We start from the raw sequence: 25,284 nt of genomic DNA on the forward strand, positions 1-25,284 counted from the left end.
ATGGCGAAGCACCAAGGAAGGGGCCCGTTTACTTATGGAAAGAAAATCATAAGGAGGCGACGATGTTGCATTGCTAAAAGGAGAAACTGTACTTGCTTCCTGGAAATAATACTTTAGGATCTTTAAGGTCTTTGTTTATAAAATAAAAAATAAAAATGCAGAAATAGGAAAGCTATTATTTTATCAGTGTAAAAATCATCCTTTCTGGTTGCCCTACTTTTCATCTTTCTCGACAACCCCCCTTTTACGCATATCTTTAATGTGACTGTCGTTCATCCCATATCATGTTACTCCCTCTCAAATACTTCCCGTGACTTTTCATTGTTCAAAACAGTGGTTAAATTTTTATGTTTAAGCAATAGAACTCTTTCTTAAAAATAAGCGCCATACTAAAATATACTACAGATAAAAGCAGAAATGCTCTGCTTTAAGAGGGTGGGGTAGACAGCCTAGAAACCGATTGGTTCTCATACCCACCCTCCCCTGTCCACTCCCCAATATCCCACACACACATTTGCAAACATTAGGTCTCCCTGGCACTGTTTGCAAAACCTTGGCCTGAAATACTGACTAGCTGGGTTTTTTTTCACTCTGCTTCCCAAGATTTTCCACCAGTGATGACCCCAAAGTACCTTCCCATTGTTCTCTGACTCTATATTCAATATCTATCCCATGTTAAAGCAAAGCATCCTGCTCACCGTCACTCGGAATACTTCCTCACTTTCATTCTGCCATGTCCTGTATTATTAAAAACTGCATTGGAATCAAGAGTCTTCTAGTTGTATGAACCTTAGGCAGATTACAGAGCCTTTAAAAGCCTTTGTGAATCCATCTGCAGAAGCTGGAAACAGAAATATCTACCCCATAACACTGTTATGAGCTAACCCACGAGGAGCAATCAGCACCCCACCTGTGTGGGAGCCGTGTCCCACGGATGTCAGCTACTCTCCCAGGCCCAGGGATGGTCTCCACATGGGGGAGGCACTCGGTGGCCCAGCACTCCTGCCACTTCAGGGAGAGCTCTAACACCGTCAGAGATCATCTTTCTGAATCTCAGTGCCCTGAAGAAACTCCTTGCCATCAAACATTTCACCTGAGGCAGGAAGTTTGAAATCATGCTTTCCTTGCTCACAGTTGGGCTGCACATTCTTGATCTGTGTGAACTATGACCACCCCACTTACTTTTTTCTTAGTTTTTAAAGGTGCACTTTAGGAAGAAAGCCGAAACCCTCCAGGACCCCTCCTGCACCCCTCCCTGTGCTGCGCAAAGCAGGCCAGACGCAGATGCAGGAGGGGCCACGGGCAGTTTCTTGTGACTCATGTGGGCAGGATGAGGTCTCCAGAGTCACAGAGTAAAGTGTTTATTCAAGGAAATGAGGAGCATTGGCCAGAGTCGAGGGCCTGCAAACCCTCCATAGCAAGGTGGCCCAACCGGTGACACTGAATGGGTTACAGTGTGACACTGCTTCCCTTAGGAGCAATCAGGTAGGGCCTGGAGGGCCTGGAGCCCTGGGTCATCGTCCACATCCTCCAGCAGCCTCGGTTCATGCTGCCCAATGTCATGCAGCAGTATCACTATCTACATATTTTGTAAAGTGAGGAGGTTCGGAGGAACTGTCTGTCTTCTCTCCCCCTCCTCCACTGAGGTCTGTGCTGGTTGCTCCGCACTGGGTTGGTTCTTGGAGGAATGCTCTCTAGTGTTCCCTGTGGTCTGCTATGGCCACCAGAGCGGTGGAAGCTAAGGCAAGTCAGTGGTAGCCCGGGGGGCCTTGGAGGATGCACAGATGATCACGATGCTCTGCACTGTCAGGGCCCTGGAGAGGCTGTGCCAGGCGGTGCAGTGCTGCCAGGGCCCGGAGACCAGGCCCAGAGCCCCATGGACGGCTGTGGAAGGGGAGGCTCTTTTATCATGAAAAGTCTACTCTATGTAAAACAAAGTCTTGAAGAAGGATATCAAATTCTTGAGAAGCTTAGCCTCATTGAAAAAGAAAGGGAAGGGCTGGAAGGGTCTAGCTCTTTACTTGGGTTTGCAATAGAGACTTTAAGAAAAGGTCTTCAAGAAGAGGAATCTAAACACTTAGAAAAGTTGAACTGATGTCTGACATGACAAGAAAGACTCAGTCTTTAGAAGGTGCATCAACACATATCCAATTCCAAGTAGCTGCCACTACAGCCTTCAAAGCACAACAGAAAAATTAAGAACTTTATACAGCATTAAAAGATGCTTTGGATGGAAATTCTACTCCTTTAAGGAAGTATAAGCTGCTTTTCATAAGAGATTGATGGATGAAAAGAAAGAGTGAACAGACTAGTTGAACAGAATAAAATAGTAGAAAATGTTAAAGTGCCCACGGGACAGGTTTAAATAACCAGAAAGTTAAATGAAGTCTCTGGATGACTTCTTGCTAAAGAAGAGAGATTGGGGTGCTCTCGATGAAGCAACACGAATAGTGGGAACTTGAAATTGGATCAAACAAAACCATCAGAAAATGGAGGCCTCTTAGAACAAGGATCAAAACTAGTTTTGAGAAAACTAATTGAAATCAAATACATATTGATAAAAGAAAAAATAAATCAAATGTACCCCAAATTAACTGGAGGAAATAAAATAAACCAATGAACCTAAAGATCACATTAGAAGTCTTCATACAGAGAAGGCTCTCCTGTGGTTAGAAAAAACAGAAAGCGAAGTTCAAAAAGTCCAGTAGAAACTTTAGACCCTTTCTAAACTGCATTTAAAAAAAAATGGAAAGGATTTTCACCAAATATTCAATTTAGAAATAACTTAACTCATAAAAATAGAGGTGAACTTTTCCAAAGCTGATACAAGATCATCTGTGCATGTGAAGTGGTGGGCATCTATAAAACACAAGCCAGAATGTGTTTAGAAAAATTCAAATGAATCACTGACTCTTATCAAAGCCAGTTTATTTCTCATGAAAGAAAAGTTTATGGCAATAGTTCAAGAGTCCTGCTGGTTGACAGAAATCTCAATGACTTAAGAAGAGAAAAGGCATACATCAGATAAAAAACTTATTGCAGAAGAATTTAAGCATTTTGAAAAGTATATTATGTTCTTGATGCTAGAAATGGGGCATTTTGCAGAAGCTTGCAGGGATCACCAAGGAATCCTCGATTACCAAGGAATCCTCTGGATGATGACATCACCAGAAAGAATGAGCATCTGATAGTGGTGGTGCAGAGATTCAGTCTAGCACCCTGTGTGGACCAGATGTCCGGGGGGGGGCAAAACTGTAGAGGGGAGAATCCCTCCCTCCACGAAGCCACCTCCATCCTGATGCAGCAGGTCCTCAGTGAGGGCACACCAGCACTTCTCCTGGGGCTCCCTGTGCTGGCACTTGGGACCTTCTTTTGAGTCAACCTTCCCACTTGGAGGGCAGCCAGAGGCCAGAGCGCTGGTCCTCCATCTCATGATCCCATCAGTGGTCAGGTGTTCCGGAGGGCTCCCAGGAGGAGGTTCCTCAGAAAAGAATTCCTATTTCTTCCTCCATTCTTAAAAGTGGGGACAAATTTTCCCTGAAATTATCTAGGAATTCTCTCTCCACTGAGGGACTTCCCTGGCCTGAAACATCCGCTACAAGCATCAAGAAAAATCTTTGCACCGAACTCTGGATTTGGTTTTCCCTTCACACAAGCGGAGAACACAAGTGAGTCACCCTTGCAAGTTGATCCCACCTTAATAAGCCTCCTTCTGAAGGTCCAGAACCTCAGCAAGATGCTTTTTTTCCCTGAGACTAAAATAATTCAATGTTTCTGCTTACTGGTTGTATCGCCATTAAGTGATTATGGCTCAAATGAAAGCATGATAGAATTTAATTCCTAGGATAATGTTTTATAATTGTAGATGATTGAAATGTAAATCTGGTAGGTTAGTAACATCTATGTAATTCTATTCATAAGTAGTAAAATTACAGCATTTTTATTGTTGTTAACAAGTCCACTAAAATCACCCAGAAACACAGCAAGATGTTTTAATTTCTCCTAATATAATTTTGAATTTTTTCTCTTCTGGTTTTACTGCTGTTATGTAATGATTATGCAAATAGTTCAAATGGAAACTTGACATGATTATCATTCTTAGGAGAATGCTTTATAGGTATACATTATATAAATGTGAACTTTATTAATGTTTTTTACCTTATTTGATTTTTAGATAGTCTAAGAGGATAATATTTTCATTTAAACTACTTCAAAAGTCTCTTCTATTGACACAGAAACTTTTTGGTTTTCCTTCTAAAGTCATTTTGAATTTCCTCTCATTTACTTTTACTACAGTAGTCAAGTGATTATACAGTTGCTCAATGAAAGTGAGATACAATCCTTAGACTATTTTATAAATGTAGTTTAAACGTGAATTCCATGAGTAAATGTCTCCTTTTCTTTTTCTTCTAAATAATTTAAGGGTAAAATTTCCAATTGTTGCTGTTTAACAACTCCTCCATAACATGACCTGTAATAAGAGCTTTACATGAATAATCTTGCAAATAGAGACATTTGAAACTCTATTTCTGTGTAACCAGGGCTGAATATACTAAAGATTACTATATTTAACTAAATGAAACTTGTTTTAAAAATCCTGTCCAGCTTTAACATCTCTTTCATAGTTTCCTTTCTAGGAATCTGCCTTTGACCTCTTCCTGTAATTCCTCCCTATAAACTCTCAAAGTGCTTTGTACTTCTTTAATTATACACTATCTTGCTCAATCTTTGTCTAAGTTGACCACTGTTCCTGTAGATTACAATTTTATTGTGTGTGAGTAGGGAATATGTTCCAATCTATGCATTTTATACTGTGCCTAGGTGTATGTTGTGAATATAGGAACATTAGAGATAGTCAATTAAGTATTTACAAACTGAATTAGAATCACTTTTCTTTTAGTTAAGTGAATTTGATAACACTCTGAATCGTTTTCTACCGTAATAAAATAGAGCCTGACGCCAGTGATCACTTCCAAGGCTGGGGAGCCTATTGCACTTGCGTGTTTACAGACATGGACCATCAGATTTTCTGTCCCAGGTAACCTGACTCCTCTCCTCGGGCATCCTCAGAATTTGACAGTGAGCTTCGGGTCCTCAGTTGGATTTGGTGAGAAGGCACAGAGGCAGCAAGGAAATCTACGTCCTCTACTGAAAACCAGCTTCCACAGTACACGTGCTCCTACTTTCAGAGAGGAGAATTATTTACAAATACAAAGGATGGTCTGCTTTTACTCCTTAATATAAAACTTCCTGCTAATACAATGTGATGGCTTTAAGCCATAATACTTAGAAAAGGTCCAAATTGTGAGAATCTAAGGTTCTCATTAGAATGGTAACTTGACTATATTGCACATTTTTCATATAATAAAACAACCCTGGAAAGTTTATCTAGATATTGAAGCACAATATATGTATACGATATGGACAAGTTAACATTATAATGAAAGCCTTCGCTTTGGCATTTCCTACCTTTTGTGTGCCATTATCATTATTTATGATTTGAATGTGACAGCCAATTCAGCATTGCATAAGCCATACAGTAAGCATGGCTTCCGCCCTGGGGCTCAATGAATGAAAAACACAGGCAAAATATTTCATATTAAAACTCTCTGGAGGTAGCTGACTCTCAAGGGTGCAAGGAGCTTTGTGTTTAAAACACTTGTCCTTTTCTTTCTTTATCCTTTTTAACCTTTTGCCTTAATTTGTGCACATCTTCATTCAGAGAAGATCATTGCAACAATGAATGAAGATGTTAATTTCCCTGAAAAATAGTTGGTTTGGGGTTCCAGTGTTGCAAAATTGAAAGCAAAGGGGTGAAGAAATAAAAAAAAAAAAGACAATGAATGAAGCTAAAACTTGTTTGCCTCTGTACTCTGGCACATGCAGGCACTTCTGCTCATAATGCCCCTTCCTCCCTGACCTCCTGCTCAGAAGCCTCTTCCACTGAGAAGCCTTCCTAGATCTCTCCTAGGCCACACCTACTGAAATTGTCTGCCTCCCACCTGACTGCACTCCCCGAGTGTGAGGCATGTGCCTTACTCAGCTGTGTGTCACCAGCATCTAGCATTGAGTGCTCAGCAACCACGGACAGTGGAGGAATAAATAAAAAACAAGAAAGGACTGAGTCTCAGGTAGATGTACTGACTCTGTCTTTTAGAATAATGTGACTAGTGAATTTTCTACCCTTCTATTCAAAGTCTTAATCATGATTATGAGTATGTTTGAACTCCTTAAATAATCTTGCAAATAGCTTACCAACCAGCATAACGCCTAAATGCATCAGGGTCAAACTATGTTTGTTGTTTGATGAACTTTCCTTGATGGGTAACCTATTACTGGTTTACTGGTACTCTACATACTTGAGAAATTATCTCCTATGTCTCTTCTTCACTCATGAATCCTGTCATATTCCCTGAATTTTTTCCAATTCAACACTCAAGACTTTGTTTGATAATAGTTTGTTCTCTATCTCCTTTGTTTTTCTCCTTCTGAAACTCCCATTGTACAGACATTGAATGTCTCGCACTGTCCCTCCATATCTTCCATCTTTTCTGTCATAGTTTTCCCTGCTTTATCGCTCTGCTCCATGTTCTTGGAGAATTTTTCAAGTTAGTATTGTTACTTACTAATTGTTCTTTTTCCTATCCATTCTGATGTTTACTGCCTTTTCATTTAACAGTTCCTTATTAAAGCAAATGGTTTTAGAACCTGAAAAATCAGTTAATGATACAAAGAGTCTAGTAATTAACAAATTTAGTGTTCCCCTGGGCCTATTACCTTACCCTCCATCCTACAGATGACCATTTGAGAGTTCAAGGAAATATTTTAAGTCACTTAGGCCTTCAAATAGCATCTCTTTTTATTTTGTATTGGGTATCAGAATTCAATTACATTTACTAAGTATTGATTACTTATCTCAGTTTATATCTTGCACTTTTTCAGACATTGTGGGGGTACAAAAATATATAGCATTATTTATGCTCTGAGGTAGCTGGTAATCTTTAATCTTTAAATTTTACACTCAAATGTAAGCTAATACTCATGATTTGGGCAGTCCAAGAGGTATGTGAGTCATGGTGAGGTATGTGTCTCTGGACTGTTGGAAACATGAAGTAGCCCTAGTGAAGCATCTGGATTTGCGGTCTTTTGGGGACAGTTACATTTGCTGTGGAACAGAAGCAAAGGGAAGACACCTGAATTTAAAGCTAGAGCCCAGTTGGAATCCTGGCTTTGCCTCTTACCACCTGGGTGACCTCATTTTTATCTGCTGTGAAATAAAGAACATAATGCTGACCTAAATGGGTAATTATGAAAATTAAACAAGATGGCACACCCTCCCAAGTAATTTGTGATCTAAGAAGTACATTCTGTAATCTTCTCTTAATAGAATTCCTCTTCCTCTTTTAACCACCCAAATTAGCATTTATAAATTATTCTAAATTAGGGGAAAAAAAGAACCCAGGGATCTTCTTCTTCAGGGTGTCAATCCTAAGACCAAATTAAATTTCTGGGTTTAGAAATAACTCTTTACAATGTAAATTAACAAATACAATAACCCAGACAAACTTACCGTGCACATGTCATTTTCCTTAAAGGGCCAGATAGCAGAGATTTTTGGTTTTGTGGGCCATATATCTCTATCATGACTCCTATTTAACCTTTCCTGTTATAGCACAAAGGTGGTCATAGACAACATTAGATACAGGGGCTTGACTGTGCTCCAATAAAACTTTACTTATAAAAATAGGTGGCAGGACAGATGTAGCTGGTAGGACACAGTTTGCTGACTCCAGTCCTAAGTGATACTGAGGTGAAGAAGACAAAGTCCCTGACCACACAGAGCATACATTTTAGTGAGGACAATAATCAATAAATAAAAAATAAACAATACACAATGAAATGGCAGATGGTATTAAAGGGCCACAAAGAACAATAAAAGCAGAATAAGAGAATCAAAAGAAATGTTGGGGGAGATGCTATTTTAGATGGGGCAGTCAGAGAAGGCCTCTATGAGAAATCATTACTTGAGAAGAAATGGATAAAGTGAAGGAGCAATGCCATGTCTGCAAAGTGACAAAATTTTCAAGAAGAAACTGCATATGCAAAACTGTTATAAAGAACAGTGGTTTCAATAGTGGTGCTCCAAAGTTTATGTCCACCGGGAACCTTAGAATATGAACTTAATTGGAATAAGTGTCTTTGCTGATGAAAGCAAGTAAACGCTCTTGAGATTATCCTGTGTTAGGGTGGGCCCTAAATCCAATGACAAGCCCTTAGAAGAAAAGGGGAAACAGACATAGAGAGAAGAGGGAAGAAGAGAAGGCAGAGGCAGAGACTGGAGTCACACAGCTATAAGCCAAGGAGCACTGAGGACTGCCAATGTTCACCAGAAGCTAGAAGAGAGAATGGGATGGATTCTCCCTCATTGCCTTGAGAAGGCACAACTCTGAGGACATCTTGACTTCAGATCTCTTGCCTCCACAACTGTGAGAGAATAAATTTCTGTTATTTTAAGCCACCCACTTTGTGGTGATTTCTTAAGGCAGCCCTAGGTAATGGTGATATGTTCCAGGAAAACCAGAGTGGCTAGAGTCAAGAGGGCAGAGATGAAAGAGGTAATCAGGGTAGATATTCAAAATATTTAATGGCTGACCTGATAAGGTACCCACCAATCAGAACAGATGCCAGTTATTAAGCCCTGCCAGCATCGACTGATACATTTACAGCCTAAGAGGTTGTAGGAAAGACTAGAGAAAAGATTTGTGGGTCATGGAAGGGAGTTTGAATTGAATTTTGAGTGTAAATGGAAGCTATTGGAAGGTTCTGAGCAGGGGAGGGACATGATTTAATGTCTGATTTTAAAAAGATCATTCTAGATGCTCTGTGAAAAAAAAATGACCATAGCAGAAGGGCCAGAGAGGAAGCAGGACAGTTAGACAGCTCTTGCAGAAGTTGAGACATCAGAGGATGGTTGCCTGACTCAAGGCTGCCATACAACATTCTGTCGGTTTTGCACAGCACAACCTCAGGAGTGCCACTCACAGCGCAAACATCATGGGCTTATATGTTTGCTACAAGAGCTTTCCGGCAGACAGGCATGGTGTTGTCCTCTTTGGAGAAAAACAGTATAGAAGAGCAATATTCCAACAAACTGTTGTGTCTTGAGAAAGGGATGCTTTTTAAAAATTTTCACGAGGGCTAATGATGGTTGGTCCTTGGGCCAGTGGTGAGAGGATACTGAGAAGAGGTCAAATTCAAAGTAGATTATGGTAGAAACTGATGGACTTGCTGCCATTGGGAGTGAGAGAGGGAAGATTCAAGCATGACACATGACTTTTGATTTGAGTCACTGAGTGATATAATTTACCAAGATGGGGCAAACAGTGTAATGCCCTTCTGATCTGTTTGTGGGGGGCAGCCATGGACTCAAGGATTACTTCTTCCTGCTACCTTTGAGATGTAGAGAGACTGAGCTGTATATACTAAATTAGGGGTTAATTTCTGATAAACTCTTTTCTAGAATGATTATATCTTGAAATTATGTAATAAATTGTTATTACCTTTCCCTCCCTAATAGTGTAAGGGTGACTGGGTGGACTGGACGTGGATCGAGTGCCCAAATTAAAAATAAAAGCATTTTTCAGAAAGTGCTTGTAATTGACTACGATTATCTGGTAAAACTTATAGAAGACGAACCACATCTGGGCCTAGAGCCAAGTCACCGCCGGGCCTTTTATCACTGGTTTGTGTGGCTCAGGGCTGCCTTCATTGACTTTGGGGTTAGGAAGTCTCTGCGGATGTTAATGTTAAGTAATCTTGAACAGTAGGGGTTTAATGAGTTGTTTTAGTGTTGGATGGTAAGTACTTCAAATCCATAATTCCACTTCACGCTGCTTTTGTTATCCAACACCATGTCAATTAAAATGCAACTTTTGAAAGAATCCCCAAGAGAAAATTGTTTATTATTCCTTTGTCCAAACAGCCACCCTTACTGAAAAAATTACTTTCTTATGGAAATCATAACTTTAATAAACCATAGGTCAAACTGGATATTAACAGAAACAGATACTTTTTAATATAATTATTTTTATAAGGCTTGTAGAAAATGAAAGATGATGCACAACTGTCTCATGGGTAAAAATTTGAGCCTGTTTATACTGGAAGAAAGCCACCAGGCTCATGTCTGATCTTTTCCTCATTCCCTAGACTCTCTTCACTGAAGTTTTCTCAATGAAGGCTGCAGAAACAGGTAAAGACATTTTTCCAATGCTTCCTACAGGCCTGTGACACGGTAATTCTAGGGTTTGGAAAATTAATGTCAGTTTTGACACCTATGCTATCTTGACATTCTCAAATGTATCAGTCTACTAAACAGGACTTGGCTGCCAAGGAGTAAATATAAGTGTCTCTGGGGAGATTGAGTCATTTTTTAACTGGTGGATGGGGGTGGGGCAGGAATCTCTACATCTGTGTCTTTATTTCTATGTTTTTATCAGAGCTCAGAGACACTGACAGGTAAATTCTTTAGAAAGTACGATAAATTTTGACTTACCCCTTAAAAATAAGCAACAAAAAATACTCTATAAATACCGATTCTGCTTTTTTTTTTTTTTTTTTCAAGCAGACTGTCACAGATACACTCATTCATCAGTGAGTGACTCAACTGGTGACAAGACCTTGGAATGCAGGTTGCCCAGGTGGCATCAGAAGGACCTGTCTGGTGGTCATCCTTGGCTCTGATGGAGGCTGACAATATGAGTTTGAACAAGTTACTTAACCTCTCTGGCCTTATTTTCCTCATCAGTAAATTGAAGATTGTTGCAAAGATTAAAGGAGAAAATATATTGAAAGTGCCTAACTCAAAGCCAGAGCTCTTTCAGTGTTACTTCCTGCCTCTTTTTATTTTAAGTAAGAGCAAGTGGGCAGGGGTAGAGCAATTAGAAAAAGGGAGCCACTAGGTGGGAGCTAGAGGATAATATTGAAGTACCCAGCAGACTGAAATCCCAGGTTTGGATTTTAGAAAAGTGTCTAAGGTAGCCAAGAAATCTAGAATCACTGGTTGAATGGACTTGTGAAGATAAAAGCAGGCTGTATGTTAAAGCAATTTACAGGCAGGGGCCACAAAATGGCTACAGGATGTTATCTATTTTTCCCTCAATGAAAAATATATTTTATTTAAAGAATTAAATATGTATGTGACTACTTTAGTTTAACTATTTCTAGGTATTGTTTTTCCTTTTAATGACTCTTTACTAATTTATGATCCATGGTAGCATCAAGTGGGTTAGAACCCTGGACCACTTCTACCTAGTCCCTCCCTCCACGTTCACTGCCTTCTCATTGTCAACCAATCAAGAACAGGCTTGCCACTATTGAAAGCACCACCTGTTCAGTGAGCTGCAGATGCCATTCCTGGAGCTCAGGATGATCTGCCCCCACTGGAGTCACTCCAGGTGGCTCTGTTAATCACTTTATTGGATGTGATATTTGGAATTGTTCAGAATCAGAAAAGATCACTGTGCTTAGAGGTTTGCTGAGACTTTAATGGGATCTCTGTCCATGACAGAGGCCTGGGAAGATTTTCACAATATGCCGCTTGACCCATTTGACCTCACATCTCCAACACTGAAGCATCTATTTGCGTGGATTAGTGGGAAACACTTTTAAAGAGCCCATGACTCATCCTCCAATCTCCCCCTGGCAAACTGAATGATATCAAACCCTTCAAAGTCAGCGAGAGCTGGTGTTTCAGTATCTCCCTCAGAAAAGTTTAGAACAAGACAAACAACAGGCTCTTAGTGATGAATAACTTAGAAATACAAACATAAACCCATAAATCTGGCACAGTATAGCTCTGGAAACTATGAGTGAGATGTCAAAATAAGCACTATTTATTCCATTCTGTGAAATACAGAGGAATAATAAGGAAAAACATATTCTTAGCCTATCAGATATGATGAAAGCCTCTTTTAAAGGTAGGTGAGAAAAATTGTCTTCAACAGAAAAACACAGCAGACATAGTTTTGTATTATGCACATATCAATAAAGATAAGAAAAGTAAACAATGCAAAAAAAAATTTAAAACACCTTGCACAATGAAAAATTTCATAGCAGAGACAATGTCAAGTTAACTTAGTCGCAAACATATTTCCTACGAAGTGAATGCCTACTATGCAGATATTTTCTATGGGCTCTTAGGTATGACTACTTGGTCTGGTGAGTAATATAATCTTCTCTTTGCTTATAAAAGCTATTTAGACAGACGTCATTTCCGAATCAGCAATTTTTCTCTCTCCTTCTCTGATATGCATTATTTCATAGATTTCTCTAGACTAATATGTCTTCTGTACTTAACCAGGAAAATACACAAGCCAGAATAAAAGAAGATGGAAACTCAATATATTAACGAACATCCATTCATTAATACTAATTTGTTAATACTTTACTGAAAAAATACATTAAAACATGCACAATGCATGTTTCTGCTGAATCTTCTGAAATTTCCACTGAATCTAGTGAAATTTCTCATGCCTCTGATGCAAAAATATTACTGTGTGGTTTAAAAGCTATTTCTTATTCCTTTTATCCTAAACTACAAATATCTTGGCCCAAACACAAGCGACCATTGGTAAGGTGTTTATCAAAGTCAGGTCAAACCTCATTCACAATTCTCATATTTAGACCCTGAAGAACTAAAGCAGAGCTCAGAATCAAGCTTTTGGTTGCCCCCTCCAAATCAGATACTATGTTCTTTTCTATAGAGAAATAGCATCTTTTCTACTGAGACGTAGCATCATCAGAACTGTGGACTACAAAACCTGTCGGGCACAAACACTCCATTCAAACTCCTGCACTAAGACATTTGACTAAACTTGTGGCTTCTCACAGCCCAAGGTGGTGTCCCTGGATGACCCAGTTCCCTTGTGACTTCCTGCCTAGAAAAGCTCAAGGCTATCAAAAGGATTTACTGTTTCTCCTAGCCAACACCTGAGAAGACCCTGCCTGCCCTTTCTTAGAGGATTTATTAAAAAGGACTTAACAATTGTGAATCCTTCTTCTATTCCTTTGAGATGTATCATCAACACACTCAAAAGAGCATCTTTCTCTCCAGGACCTGGATTCCTTTGAAATGGAATCATTAGGAGAGCTAGGGCCTTGGTCCCCATGGGAAAACAGTCCTAACTCTGATTCTACAGGAGCCTGGGCTTGTCTTCCTACCTGCTTCCTCAGCCTCCATTTAAAAGGCCCAGTTGCCTCTGTGCATTTTGCAGTTCAGAATGGAGCTCTGCCCTTTCCCCTACCATCAGCGGTTAGCGAATAAAATCTGTTTTCACCATTTTAATTAATGTCCAGCTTTGTTTATTTTTGACAGCACCAAGCCTTCACTTTTTCATTAAAATAGACTACTTCACTGAACTGTCACTGAATGTATCTTTGGTAAGTATCCAAAGAACCTTTCCCTGAAAACCATTGTGGAGTTCCGGTCTCTTGAGCACAAGCCACCTGATCTCTTTACTTGGCCCTGCAATAAACCTTTCACATGTGCTTCTTAAAGCAAACTGAAGACTAATCTGTTTGTTGATATTGAATAGATTTTAAAATTTCTATTAATTTCTGTGGCACTGAAAAAGCCTTGTCAAACTTAATAAAGGCACTTTTTGAAAAAGAGAAAAAAATAGAATTAAAAGGGACCCAAACAATTAAGAATTCAAAGAGGAGGACTTCAAATAGAAATGGCCACATGACTATTAGAAGAAGGAAAGCTGTTTCCTCAAGTTCCTCTCCATCAGGAGATAATGCCGGGCTGGGGCGCAGAGTCAGAGTGTGTAACAGAGTTTGCTTTGCCACCAGAGGTTTTTATTTTAAGGTGTGGAAGATTCTCTTCACGCTTCTAGCCTCTCACATATCCTGACAACCTCGCTGCAGAGAAGGACTCAGGCATGTTCACTGAGATGCAGGGCGAACTGGGGAATCCTTGGATCCATTTTTAGCTTTCCTTGCATTTACTGAGTGATCTCATGGTTCCTCAACTTCCTTTTATTTTGGGACTTCAGCCAAGCAAATAAAATCACTATAACTTTTCCTAGAAAATTTTGGTAACAAATGCTTTCTTCTAAAAATGTGTTATGATTTTGTGTCCCTGTGATCTTTCTCAGAATCGCAGAATCTCTATCAAGAATTGTTGATGGTTGTGGTAAACAGAAGAAGGTGCCATTTTCCCAACTCTTGCACTAACTTTTACAAAGTTAGGACAGATAGATTCCACAAAACCATAGATTATTAAATGAGTGCTGAGTCCCCTCCTTAAATTCCCCGCCTTTGTCTGAAAGTCCTTCAAGACTTGGGGAATCACACTCTTTAGTTACAGGGAAACCAGGCCAGGATGACTTTTTTTTTTTTTTATTGTGGTGCAACACACATAACATAAAATTTACCACTTTAACCATTTTTATGTGTACAATTCAGCGGCATTAAGTACATTCACACTGTTGTGTAGCCATCACCACCATCCATCTCTAGAGCTTTGTCAACACTCCAAACTGAAACTCCACACTCATTAAACACTAACTCCCATTCCCCTCCCACCCCTGCCAGTCCTTGATGATATAAGGGAGCAAAATGTGCCACCCCAAAATGTGTCTCTTAGTTAAGAGGATTAATTTAGGCTGATTATTATTAAGAAACAGAAAAGATTCAGGAAGTTTTAGATAAACAGCCTATTCCAAGAAAAGAGCTATCACTAAAGAAATCTACAAGAATGTGGGCGAGGTGTGGGGTGAAAACTCTAGGCAGGACCTGGAGATCACAGTCTGCTCTGTTTCCCATTGTCTCTGCACAGCCCAGCAAACATTGGTTCACAAAACATTTGCTTTCCCATCTTCATGTAAATGGCTTTCCTCCTTTTTGATGTCCCAAGCCACTATTCGAAACATCCTCTTTTGTCTTTAGCTGAAGATGACACTCAAGGTGAAGGCTTCAGCCATTCTGGGGAGTTACTCAGTTTTTCTGAGTCTCTCCCATGTTTACATGTTATTAAACTTTTGTTTGACTTTCTCCTGTTAATCTGTCTCCTGTCAATTTAATTCTTAGGCCAGCCAGAAGAAGCTAGAAGGGTAGAGGGAAATTTCTTCCTCCCCGACAGAAACCACCATTCTACTTTGTCTTCATGAATTTGCCTACTCAAGGGACCTCATATGAGTGAAATGGAATCATATATTTTCCTTTTGTTGTGTGTCTTGTTTCACTTAGCATAATGTCCTTGAGGTCCATCTATGGTGTAGCATGTATCTGAATTCCCTCCTTTTAAGGCTAAATACAGAATTACTTTTTTTTAAGGTAGAGCCTAAGTTTATTAATGCCAGCCTTTATTATGACCACTCCCAAGTGTAAAAAATAAAAGGATTACTAATTAAAATGTAGAACTCAGTTGGACTTGCTGTTTGGACCTTCACTGGAGGTGCCAAAGTGGGGGAATCTTGCCTGACTCTGAATCACCTAGTCCAGTGAGGTTCACTGGAGAATGTGTAATAAACAAAAAAGATAAAAGTGCCAATTGGAGAGCTCAAAAATTACTTTTTAATCTAATTTTTTTGGGAAATATAACCTCTGTCTAAATAGTATTTATTTCTGACTTTCATCATGCAAACAAAGAGATGCTGGAATACTATCACTGTATTCCCTCATAAGAAATTAAGACTTTGGGAAAAATACATATCTCTTAATTATACTTCTCATAATATCTGGATTATTAAACATTAAGCACTAAATAACAATGAAAAATGCAGAAAAAAGACAATGCCATTCAAATAGCAATATTAATGTATAATGTATTTGACATATATATTTGAATATATTGTGTAATTTTAACATACAAACATTTCTGATATATCTATATCAGGTTATATTAAATTTATATATACCTAGAAAAATTGTAAAAATATAATTCACATCTCAAAAAACACTCCCTAATTCAACCTGATAAATCTTTCATCTGTTTTAAAATGAAGGGGATAAATTCTGTTAACATTAATGAAAAAGCTAAAGAAGAGAAAAAGATGACAATAGTTGACACTTCAGAGGCTGGTGGCCTAACGTACCAATTTGTAGAACAGGATACGTATTGAATATCAATGACAGTAGTTGCAAAGTCTCCTCAAGGCCCTCTGTCATCTATTAATCAAGGTGACATCATTGATGGATCAGTATCTAAAACTGATAAAGGCAGGAGAACTGTTGCTATTTCCACTTGGAGTTTCATCTTCAAGTAGGTGTGGTTCAATTCATGAGTGCTTAGGGCTGGCAAGTGGAAGCATCGGGACATAATTTGGTTCCATTTAGAGATCACCAGGCAGTTTAGCTGACAGAGCTGTCCCGTGTCCCATCTGAAGCGCCAGCTGAACATGGCCACCCATAAGCTCCTCTGAAATAACAGCCCAGAAGCTCTGATATCACTAAGAGCTGAGCCAAGTGAATCAAAGTGAACTATATATAATACTTTTTCTGGGGCTGCCTTCAGCAGTGGAGGAAGATGGCAGCTGTGTTACTAGGCTTCGTGAAGACAGAATTGATGTTGTGAGATACATTATATATTTATATATAATGATGCCTTTGAAAGCATAAAATGTACTACTGCCATCTTGCAGCTGCTCATATGAAGAGTCCAGGAGCAGCTTGGGGCTCCTTCGGATGGGACATATCCCAACCACAGGACATACAATCTATGACAAGGCACCTGTAAAGCAGCACATGGCAGAGATCTGGCATATGTACCCCACATGTGAATCGTTAAGTGCTGGGGGTGAATCCCTGCCTCCACAAGACGTGGTTCTGAGGTGGGAGATGAGCACCAGGATTTTGCATCACTGCACATTAAACTCAGTCAATACAGGTGTGGTACCGATTAGGCTCTTCCAAGTGCTCATCAGCAATGGATCTCATCCTGGTGCCGTGACTCAATTATATTCTGCAAAGATCACAAATACAACATCTCTAATTTCTAATAAGATAAGTATAGAGGAAATGCTGGCACCATTTCCTTTTCTCTACTGCAATCTGGGGCATCCCTATCGCAATCCCTTCAGCACAGGCTCCAGACCTACTGGTGGAGCAACAAGTCTATTGCTAGACTTGGGGGCGGCTGACTTGGATTTCAGTCTTGACTTTCATTTCTTTTGATCAAGCTGTTTAATTCCTCTAGATATCTGTTTCTTTATTTGTAGAGCAAGAAAAAGAAGCTCACAGGCTTCTGCCAAGGACTCCTTGAGAGAATGGAAATGAACAGATCCGTGAGTGCCTGGCATGGGGAAAACACTCAACAAATCTTGATAGGATTGTGCGCTAATACAGTCAGAGACCCACACAAATGCTTGACACATATTTAAATGACATTTAACAGATAATGATGACTCTGCTTTAAATCCAGGGTACTGCTAGTAACATTCTAGTCAAAGGCTACGTGTGTGTTCTTTAGACAAACATGTGGTTTCTAATATGGCAGCCTCCAATTGTGCAAAGCTTGTCCTAATGCTGTAGGAGCAATGGTATTATTATTTTCAGGGTCCAGTATGTGGCACCAACATATTACATTGCAAGTCAAATACCTTTTCATCTCTTGCTTCCTTTCCTTTTGTTATAAAGATTCCAAACTGTACCATCAGGACTGGCCAAACTGACTAAACGGTATAGATAGAAATCTGGTAAGAAATCAGAAAATATCATCAAGCAGTATCATTCACCGCAAAACAAAATAAAACAAAACAAAAAAACACTTCATTTCCAGATAGCATTTGGCTGAAGAGAAAGGGGTGTGTGATTTTAAAAAACCAGGGTTTAATGTGGTTGGCACAGGTACGGTACACACAGGTAATTAAATTTCTGGTATGAATGATTGTTTTGGGGGTATGAAAACAACTGGTTCATGTACAGCACAAAATCCACTTTGAAAGAACATGGCATTTTACACACAAATTTAGGTTGCTGATCATAATGTTATCACTATTTATTCACTGCACACATTTCAATGAATGAAGGGCCATTCTTTCCCCAGATGTTCAAAGCAATATAACCTACTGACAAACAAAGGTTATTTTGGGTTGTACCAATTCAGCCAATTTCAAATTGCTGGGAACATGAGAGAAAAGTTTGCTTAAATTTACTTCCTGCAAGTTTTCTCTATAGGCCTGTGCTCAGAGCAAAGAGAAATTTGTCCAACAGACGAAGTTTCCTTTGGTCATGCAGATGTCCACTGGTCTTCAAAAATCAGTTCTGTATGGAAAGTGTCTAGAGTCTCTATATTTTCCATTAGGGATTCATGGCATGAAAGAGAAGTTTCCAGAAGGGAGGACATAGCAGTGATCAAAAGTGATACAAATTTAGAAGGAAAAGAGGAGTCAGCCTCAAAAATGTGCACCACATTCTCACGGAAAGGCAGACCAACACATCCCGGCAAAGTGAATGGCCACACCCCACACTGTGGAGGGATCTTCCTCCCTGCGGGTGATGTGAACAGGACACACAGAATGGTTGGAAAGAAACCTCAAGATAAACACTGAAGGGTCTTAGTCTAGACTAGGCAGTAATGCAGGGTCTAAGGTGTGCCATACTGTCACTGTCCTGGGATGACCAAGGAGCTTTTTGCTCCTTACCTGAAATTAATTTCCATAGAGTTCTAGCCGATCACACTCCTCCTCAATTAAACATGATGATGCTGCCAAGCAGAAGAATCTCCATGAAAATTCTGTCCTTCTTTCTATCCTTACTTCCACCCTTCCCTTATTTATTTCAAAAAGCTAAAGGTTCAAGATGCTCTGTGTTTATTGGCTATGCATGCAAAGGGTCCCTGGATTTTTCTGGAAGCAGTGAAAGCATGCTCCTGCACTAGAAGACAGAACAGCCACTTCATATTTGGCACATGGGGAAAAAAAGAAAATCAAGTTCTGGTAGGCTAGTTGAAATTTTGTTTCCTTTCCTTGGCAGGCTCAAAAGCTATCTATCCGAAAGTCAAAATAGCTATTTCTTGACAAGGCTAAAAGCTTTAAAATGTGCCTTTTTTCCTCCTGATTTCAAGTTCTCTATATTCAGACTTATTTTACATCTTATATTTTTTCAACAAAGCACTCCAAAATATGTCTCGATTCTATTGGCCAAAATACTACACAAACTAATGCAAAAATAAAAAGAAAGTTCTCTGAACAGAGAGGATCCAAAGATCACAGAACCAGAAGGGAGCTGTTACCTTCATTTTGCTTTTTTGATATCTGATTTTGCAGAAGACAAACAGGCTGCTGTTAAGTTCTCAAAAGTGTTTAGGAAAATTCCTTTGCTGCTTAGGTGGGTTTTTAGATGATGAGAGCCATAGTTGCAACTCCCTCAACTGCACTAAGTATGTAAAAGATGCAGGTGACCTCAAAGCCCCCAGGTGTTATGAACCAGGTCAGATAAGGTACTGTGGGTGCCTTTCTCGTGTGTATCAATAGAAGTTCTTTGAGTCATGCCCATTCCACTGTTTTCTTTTTAACGATGAGCTGTACCATCTAGAATAGTGTTGTCTGCTAGAAATAGACTGTGAAGTGTACACTTAATTTTAAGTTTTCTAACAGTCATGCTTTTCAAAGGTATAAAGAAATAGGTGAAATTCATTACATTTCATTTAACAAAATATATCCCAAATATTATCAGTTCAACATATAATCAATATAAGTGAATGTGGTTACATTTTCTTTTTCTGGACAAAGTTTCTAAAATCAGGTGTGTCTTCTACACTTAGAGCACATCTCAGTTTAGATGAGCCACATTTCAAGTACTCAGTAGCTACATGTAACTAGAGGCTATGATAATGGACAGCACAGATTATTCTTCCTTTCTACTTACTTAACTAAATCCTACTTAATTAAACTTCAAGGTTCATTCAAAGCCTGGGCTTAATGTAGCCCTGTGTTCAGAGTATTTATGATTAATAAGTAGTTGACAATTCAGTGCATAAGTGTTTCTGGCTTATGGAGGTCCCTGGCACAACTTCCCATGAAATATCTGGCTAAATATTATATTTAGTACTTAACACCCAGCCAGCTCTTCGCTGGTCCCAGGCACGGCGTTAAGTGTTTTACAAGACATTATTTTATTCATCTTCGTGACTAGCCTTGTGAGGTCTGATGGTGCTCATTTTACAGATGAGGGAACTGAGTCTTAGTTAAGTAGCCTCTCCAGAGGCATACTGCCAGTGAGAAGCAGCGTCAAGGTTCAAGTCCAGGCGGCCTGATCACCAAGTTCTGGCGCACGCTAGCCATCATGCTTTCAGTATTCACATGGCTCGAGGAGAGCCCACAATACCCAATTTCATTGGTTTCTAATTTAACATGATATAAAAACAAAGGTTAAAAGGCCTGGAGGCAGTAGTAATGAGAGTATCCAAGTGGGGAAAGAAGGTCTACTCCAGGACATCTAGAATGCCCATTTATTTTCCTGACATAGAAGGACATAATACACCTCTCTCTCTCTCTCTCTCTCTCTCTCTCTCTCTCTCTCTCTCTCTCTCTCTCTCTCTCTCTCTCTCATGGACAGTGAAGAATTAATTACATGGGCTTGATTTAACCTAGCTGGGTAGTTACAGGAAAATAAGTCCACTGGAAGGTGCTTTAAGGGATATGAAAAAAATGAATGCATCTAGTAGTAGGGCGCAGTTAGGTCTGTTATCACCAGTAGAACTGTTACCATCAAAATAATCATCCCCAAATGAAAGCATATGATGGTACTTTGATGCATCAAAAATTTAATTAAGTAAGAAAATTTTGTTTGATTGTAAAGGGGGAATTCAGGCAGTTTCATCAATGGCATAACTAATAATTATACAAGCTAGCTATTGCTTGATCTCCTGCACTTTTGCTTTCATTTAGAACAATTCTTTTAATTCTCTCTATTTACCAATCTCCTCCCCCTTTCCCCCCTCTCTGCCTCCTTTTCCAATATATGAACATGTATAGAATAAGCATCACTGTGTAAGATTCTGGCTGTGGCTGAGGAGGGCAGTTAAGACCAGCTTCTTTCACTTTTATACCTTTTCTTAAGCCTGGTCTTGCACCATTGGTAATTTAAAATGGAATTAACTGACTAGCTTATAATAGCATCACTTAAAAAACCTTAGGTTTAGAAGATAAAGTTTTTCACCAAAATCATGAAGCCAGTTGGTCCGCATTGAAGTCAATGATAATGTAGCACCGACAGTTTATACACTGTAATTAAATTCCTTCTTCCTAATGTTTTTTTTATCATGAGTTGTTATATGGGCTTTCTTATACTTTTTCATCTAGCATCTGATTTTATAGAGCTTAAGAATGGAATTTTTAATTAAGTTTTTTCTTTTTTTTTTAATTCCTAGACCTCAGCATTCGTGTTCCCAGCACACTGGATTGAGTGCTACTACAGATATCCATTGACAGCATGTTCTGAAAGGGCAGGATGTGATTTTTCTAAAGGACTTGATAAGGCAGGACTTGGGTTACTTCATTTCCATGACTTGGGTTACTTCATGCCCTGATGCCAGATCACTGACAACCATAATAAAACCCAGCAAGATGGCAGACTGCCCCAGAGGTCTGATTTTGTTGTTCATCTACTCATTCTTCCCTTACTTGTTTGTTCCACAAGCACATCTTTAGCTCCTGCTGTGTGTCTAGCACTGGAGACAGACACGTTCCCATTACTGGAGAAGTCACTGTGTTGCAGGAAACTGACGTACAATGAACAGTCAGTATCACACAGCAAGTAAAACCCAGAATGAGAGTTAATGATCACCATTCATTGAACAAAGCACATACTACTCTATTCCTCCATGTCTTGCTTAAAAGGGTCAAAAAGCCCCTTTATCATGGGTCAGGGCCATGGCCCCACCACCCTGAGGCTACAGCTCCAGACACATGCAGTGATGCATTTGATCAACTGCTCTTAAAAAAAGTATTAAAAAAAATCCATGATGTATTCTTATCAGGCCCAGCCCTGCCTTCTCTGCCATTAGCTCTCCTTTACTTGACACTGTGGATCTGTCTAACCTTTCAGGGGTTCAGTCCTTATTTCTATGTTTAGTTTTATTCTATGTTATAGGAAAACTCACTGAGAAGTTCTGAACCCTGGCTGCATACTAGGTTAACTTGGGAAGCTTAAAAGTAGACCTATGCCAGGACCTCCCCCCTGAAATTATGTTTCAAGTGGTCTCCAGGGTGGCCCCGGCCCCTACCTTTTTCCTTCCTTTCAGTTTTATCATCATATAATTGACATACAGCACCGTGTACATTTAAGGTGAACAGTATAATGACTAGACTTACATATATTGTGAAGTGGTTACCATGGTAATTTCATTTCCAATGCTCCCTCAGTGATTCCAGAAGACGGTCAGGATTCTAAAACACTGCTTCACTCAGTGATCATGAAGCCTGAGGAGCAAACTTGGATGAAAGCACAGACTTCCCTTGGCTTCGCTGCACAACCCTATGGAGGAACGATCCTTCTCCCCCAGGGAGAGTCGTGGAGCAGAATATCTGGATGAGAGGCAGAGGAGAGACCAGAGGAAAGAGGCTCTGTTTGTCAAATAATAGCTAAGGCAACAATCGCAGCAGGAGGTGGAGAAACCTCCAACCATAGGAAGAAAATGTGAAACAGGAGGTTTTAAAATAAACACACGAGAGTTGGGAATGTTCTTCTGTCTGAAGGTTGAGAAACAGGTAACCAGTGACATAACTGGTGGATGTTCAATCAACAGTTCCGGGGCCTGTTCATTCTATTTCTGTGCTGCCACTGTGGATGGTGGAGCAAGCTTACAGTCGTCCGGGATCAGAATCAGGAGTCATGTGGCTCTTCTACAACAGAGACTGAGCTGGGGAAGGTCATGTTCATCAGCCTCAAAGATCACGGACCCGAAAATCCTGGCTTCCTTTGTATCATGATGAATTTGTTAAACATAAAAGTACCTAAAAGTTTAAAGACTGATTCCCATTTCCAGCCTGGGCCATCACTGTAGGTAGAAAGAAGGAGAGATCCAGGTGATAATTTGTGCACACTGGGCCTGTCTGCAGCCAATAATGAGAATTCAAAGAAGACAAAATGATCTACATCAGTTGGATAATGAATTTAATACCATCTAAAGTTGGCCCTGGAAACACTTTCTTTGGGCATTCATCCTTTAAAGGCATGAAGGGTGTTTTTATTTGGAGTTTTTCCATTTGGGGATGGGAAATGGTACAACGGAGTAGGAGAAATTCCAGGCTCTTCCAGAATAACCGTGTGTCTGAGCAGGTTCCAACCTCTCCAATATCACTCCTTCAATTATAAGATGAAGGAAATGGCATCAAAGGGTTTCTGAGTTCCTTCTAGAAGCTATAAAAAGCTATGAATTGATTGAAATTGAATTTCACAGGAGTTAGGGGGCATTGCTGCCTTGTAGTTCATTTTTTTTTTTTAATTTAAGAGGCAGAAGTTAGACAGTAGTTAAGATTTTAAGGCTGAGTTAAAAATATAGGTGTTTGCCTTATACAAGCAAACAGAACCATTAGAAACAGTTATTAAGAGAAGGACTCAGCTTCTACAAAAGGATTTTCTGGGGCTGTGAAGGAGATTGTGACGTGGTTATTTTGGAAAGAGGCCAAAGAATTAGCATCACTTGTGAAACTTGGTGGCCACTGCCCTGGGCAGAAATAGCTTCTAGGGATTAAAGAGCAAAAAGGCTTAATTTCACCGCGGTTTACCAATACTTTGCAAGTTTCCATAAACTTACAGGGGAAAACCTTAGGGTGTTTACTCTAGTTTTAGTGTAATGTGAAAGATAAAAATGGAACGGGGAAAAAAAAAGACGAGATGACAGAATAGGTTCTGACACATTTCAAAGCTCATAGGATCTTAAATGATCCCTCACAGTCTCTAATTACTACTGTGAAGAAAAGAGTAATGCTTCTAACAATAGCAAATGAACACAGATGATAATCTGTGCCAATTGCTTTCCATTATTTTTTCACTCAATCTTCACAACTATATGATGTTGGCATTATGATTATCCCATTTTGCAGATGAGAACACAAAGGCCCGAGTCTCAGGGTTGGTAAGAGGAGAAACAAGGAAGCACCCACCCACGGTCCTTCAAGTTTTTACCTCTGTTTACTCCTCACTCCACAGCTGGTTTTCTCCTCCTCCTTCTTCTTTTTAATATTCCCCTCAATTACCTTCAAATCTGGTGTCTAGTTGGCTTTGCAGCACCTACTCTACTTTTGTCCCTCACTGTTTTCGTACAAGGTTGATGGCGGGTCCTTGGTGACTTGTAGGTTTAATAGTCTTTTCGTCAAATGCATAATAGTGCAACTCAACTGTTAAATGACATTTATACATGAAGGAGATGAGAGAAGAGGAACTTGAGGTCTTCCAAGACTTTCAAGATTTAGCTACTTTGAAAGGACAGTAAGAGAAAGGGAGGGAGAGAGACAGAGAGAGAGAGTGTGTCTCTGAGCTCAACCAGGAGCACTGGGGCACATCTTTGCTGTTAGCAGCATGAGCAACACCGCACACATTTCTGCCTTCTAGGTCCTTCTCTGCTTCCTCCCGTCTCCCAGCCCACACACATGCTTACGATCAGCTAATAGGATCATCTGATGGAAAAGAGTGACGTGATTGCATCCCTCTGGGTGGACTGATAGCTCTAATTTCCCTACAAAAAGATCTATTCAGAAGGAGGAGGAAAAACGTTGTTTACAAAAGCAATGAACTAAGCTGTGAAATCCCTTAGTACAACTCGCCCAGCAAAAACAGATTAACTCTCTCGATACGGGCCAGTATAAAATACAGAGTTCATTTAGTGTAGGGGAAGGGCTATTCTTTGCAGCCTAGTTTAATCTAGTAAGGCTAATAAACACTGGGTTATTCCAGACCACACTGTGCAGTAGACTTTTTCATCTTCACCTACCTCTGGTTATTGTTGGCAGAGACTGAGTTGAAGGCCACACACACGTCCATCACCTAGAGATGGTGGCAGGGAGGCTCTGGCTCTAGAACCACTATCAACCACGTCAAGCCACCCGAGTAAGAACAGCACTTTCAAAAGAACTGTGCGCTTGCTCGGCAAAGGCAGCTTCCAGGTAAGAGCACCAACCATTCCTTCCCCTTCTAACCCAATACAGCTCACGACGGCCTCCTGTAAGGGGGATAATTTGGGGAGGCAGACACTTCAAGACTGGAAGATAGCGATTCAGCCTTAAGGCATGTCAGTTTGTCAGTGTCAGACATGGGTCGGCACCTGACTTTTGTGAACCC

The 25,284-nt window shown here is 39.9% G+C and overlaps 1 protein-coding gene and 1 long non-coding RNA gene across 2 annotated transcripts in view; one reads left to right on the top strand and one right to left on the bottom strand.

Annotated features, from left to right (window-relative positions):
* The window catches only part of KCNB2 (potassium voltage-gated channel subfamily B member 2), a 371,601-nt gene that overhangs the window by 229,472 nt on the left and 116,845 nt on the right, over positions 1 to 25,284 (bottom strand).
* Positions 9,681 to 25,119, top strand: LOC116660482. The gene is made up of 3 exons (XR_004316033.1): positions 9,681 to 9,810; positions 24,995 to 24,999; positions 25,110 to 25,119. It is a non-coding gene; the product is annotated as an uncharacterized LOC116660482 (long non-coding RNA).

This window comes from Camelus ferus, chromosome 29 (genome assembly GCF_009834535.1).
Source record: "Camelus ferus isolate YT-003-E chromosome 29, BCGSAC_Cfer_1.0, whole genome shotgun sequence".
NCBI classification, from domain to species: domain Eukaryota; kingdom Metazoa; phylum Chordata; class Mammalia; order Artiodactyla; family Camelidae; genus Camelus; species Camelus ferus.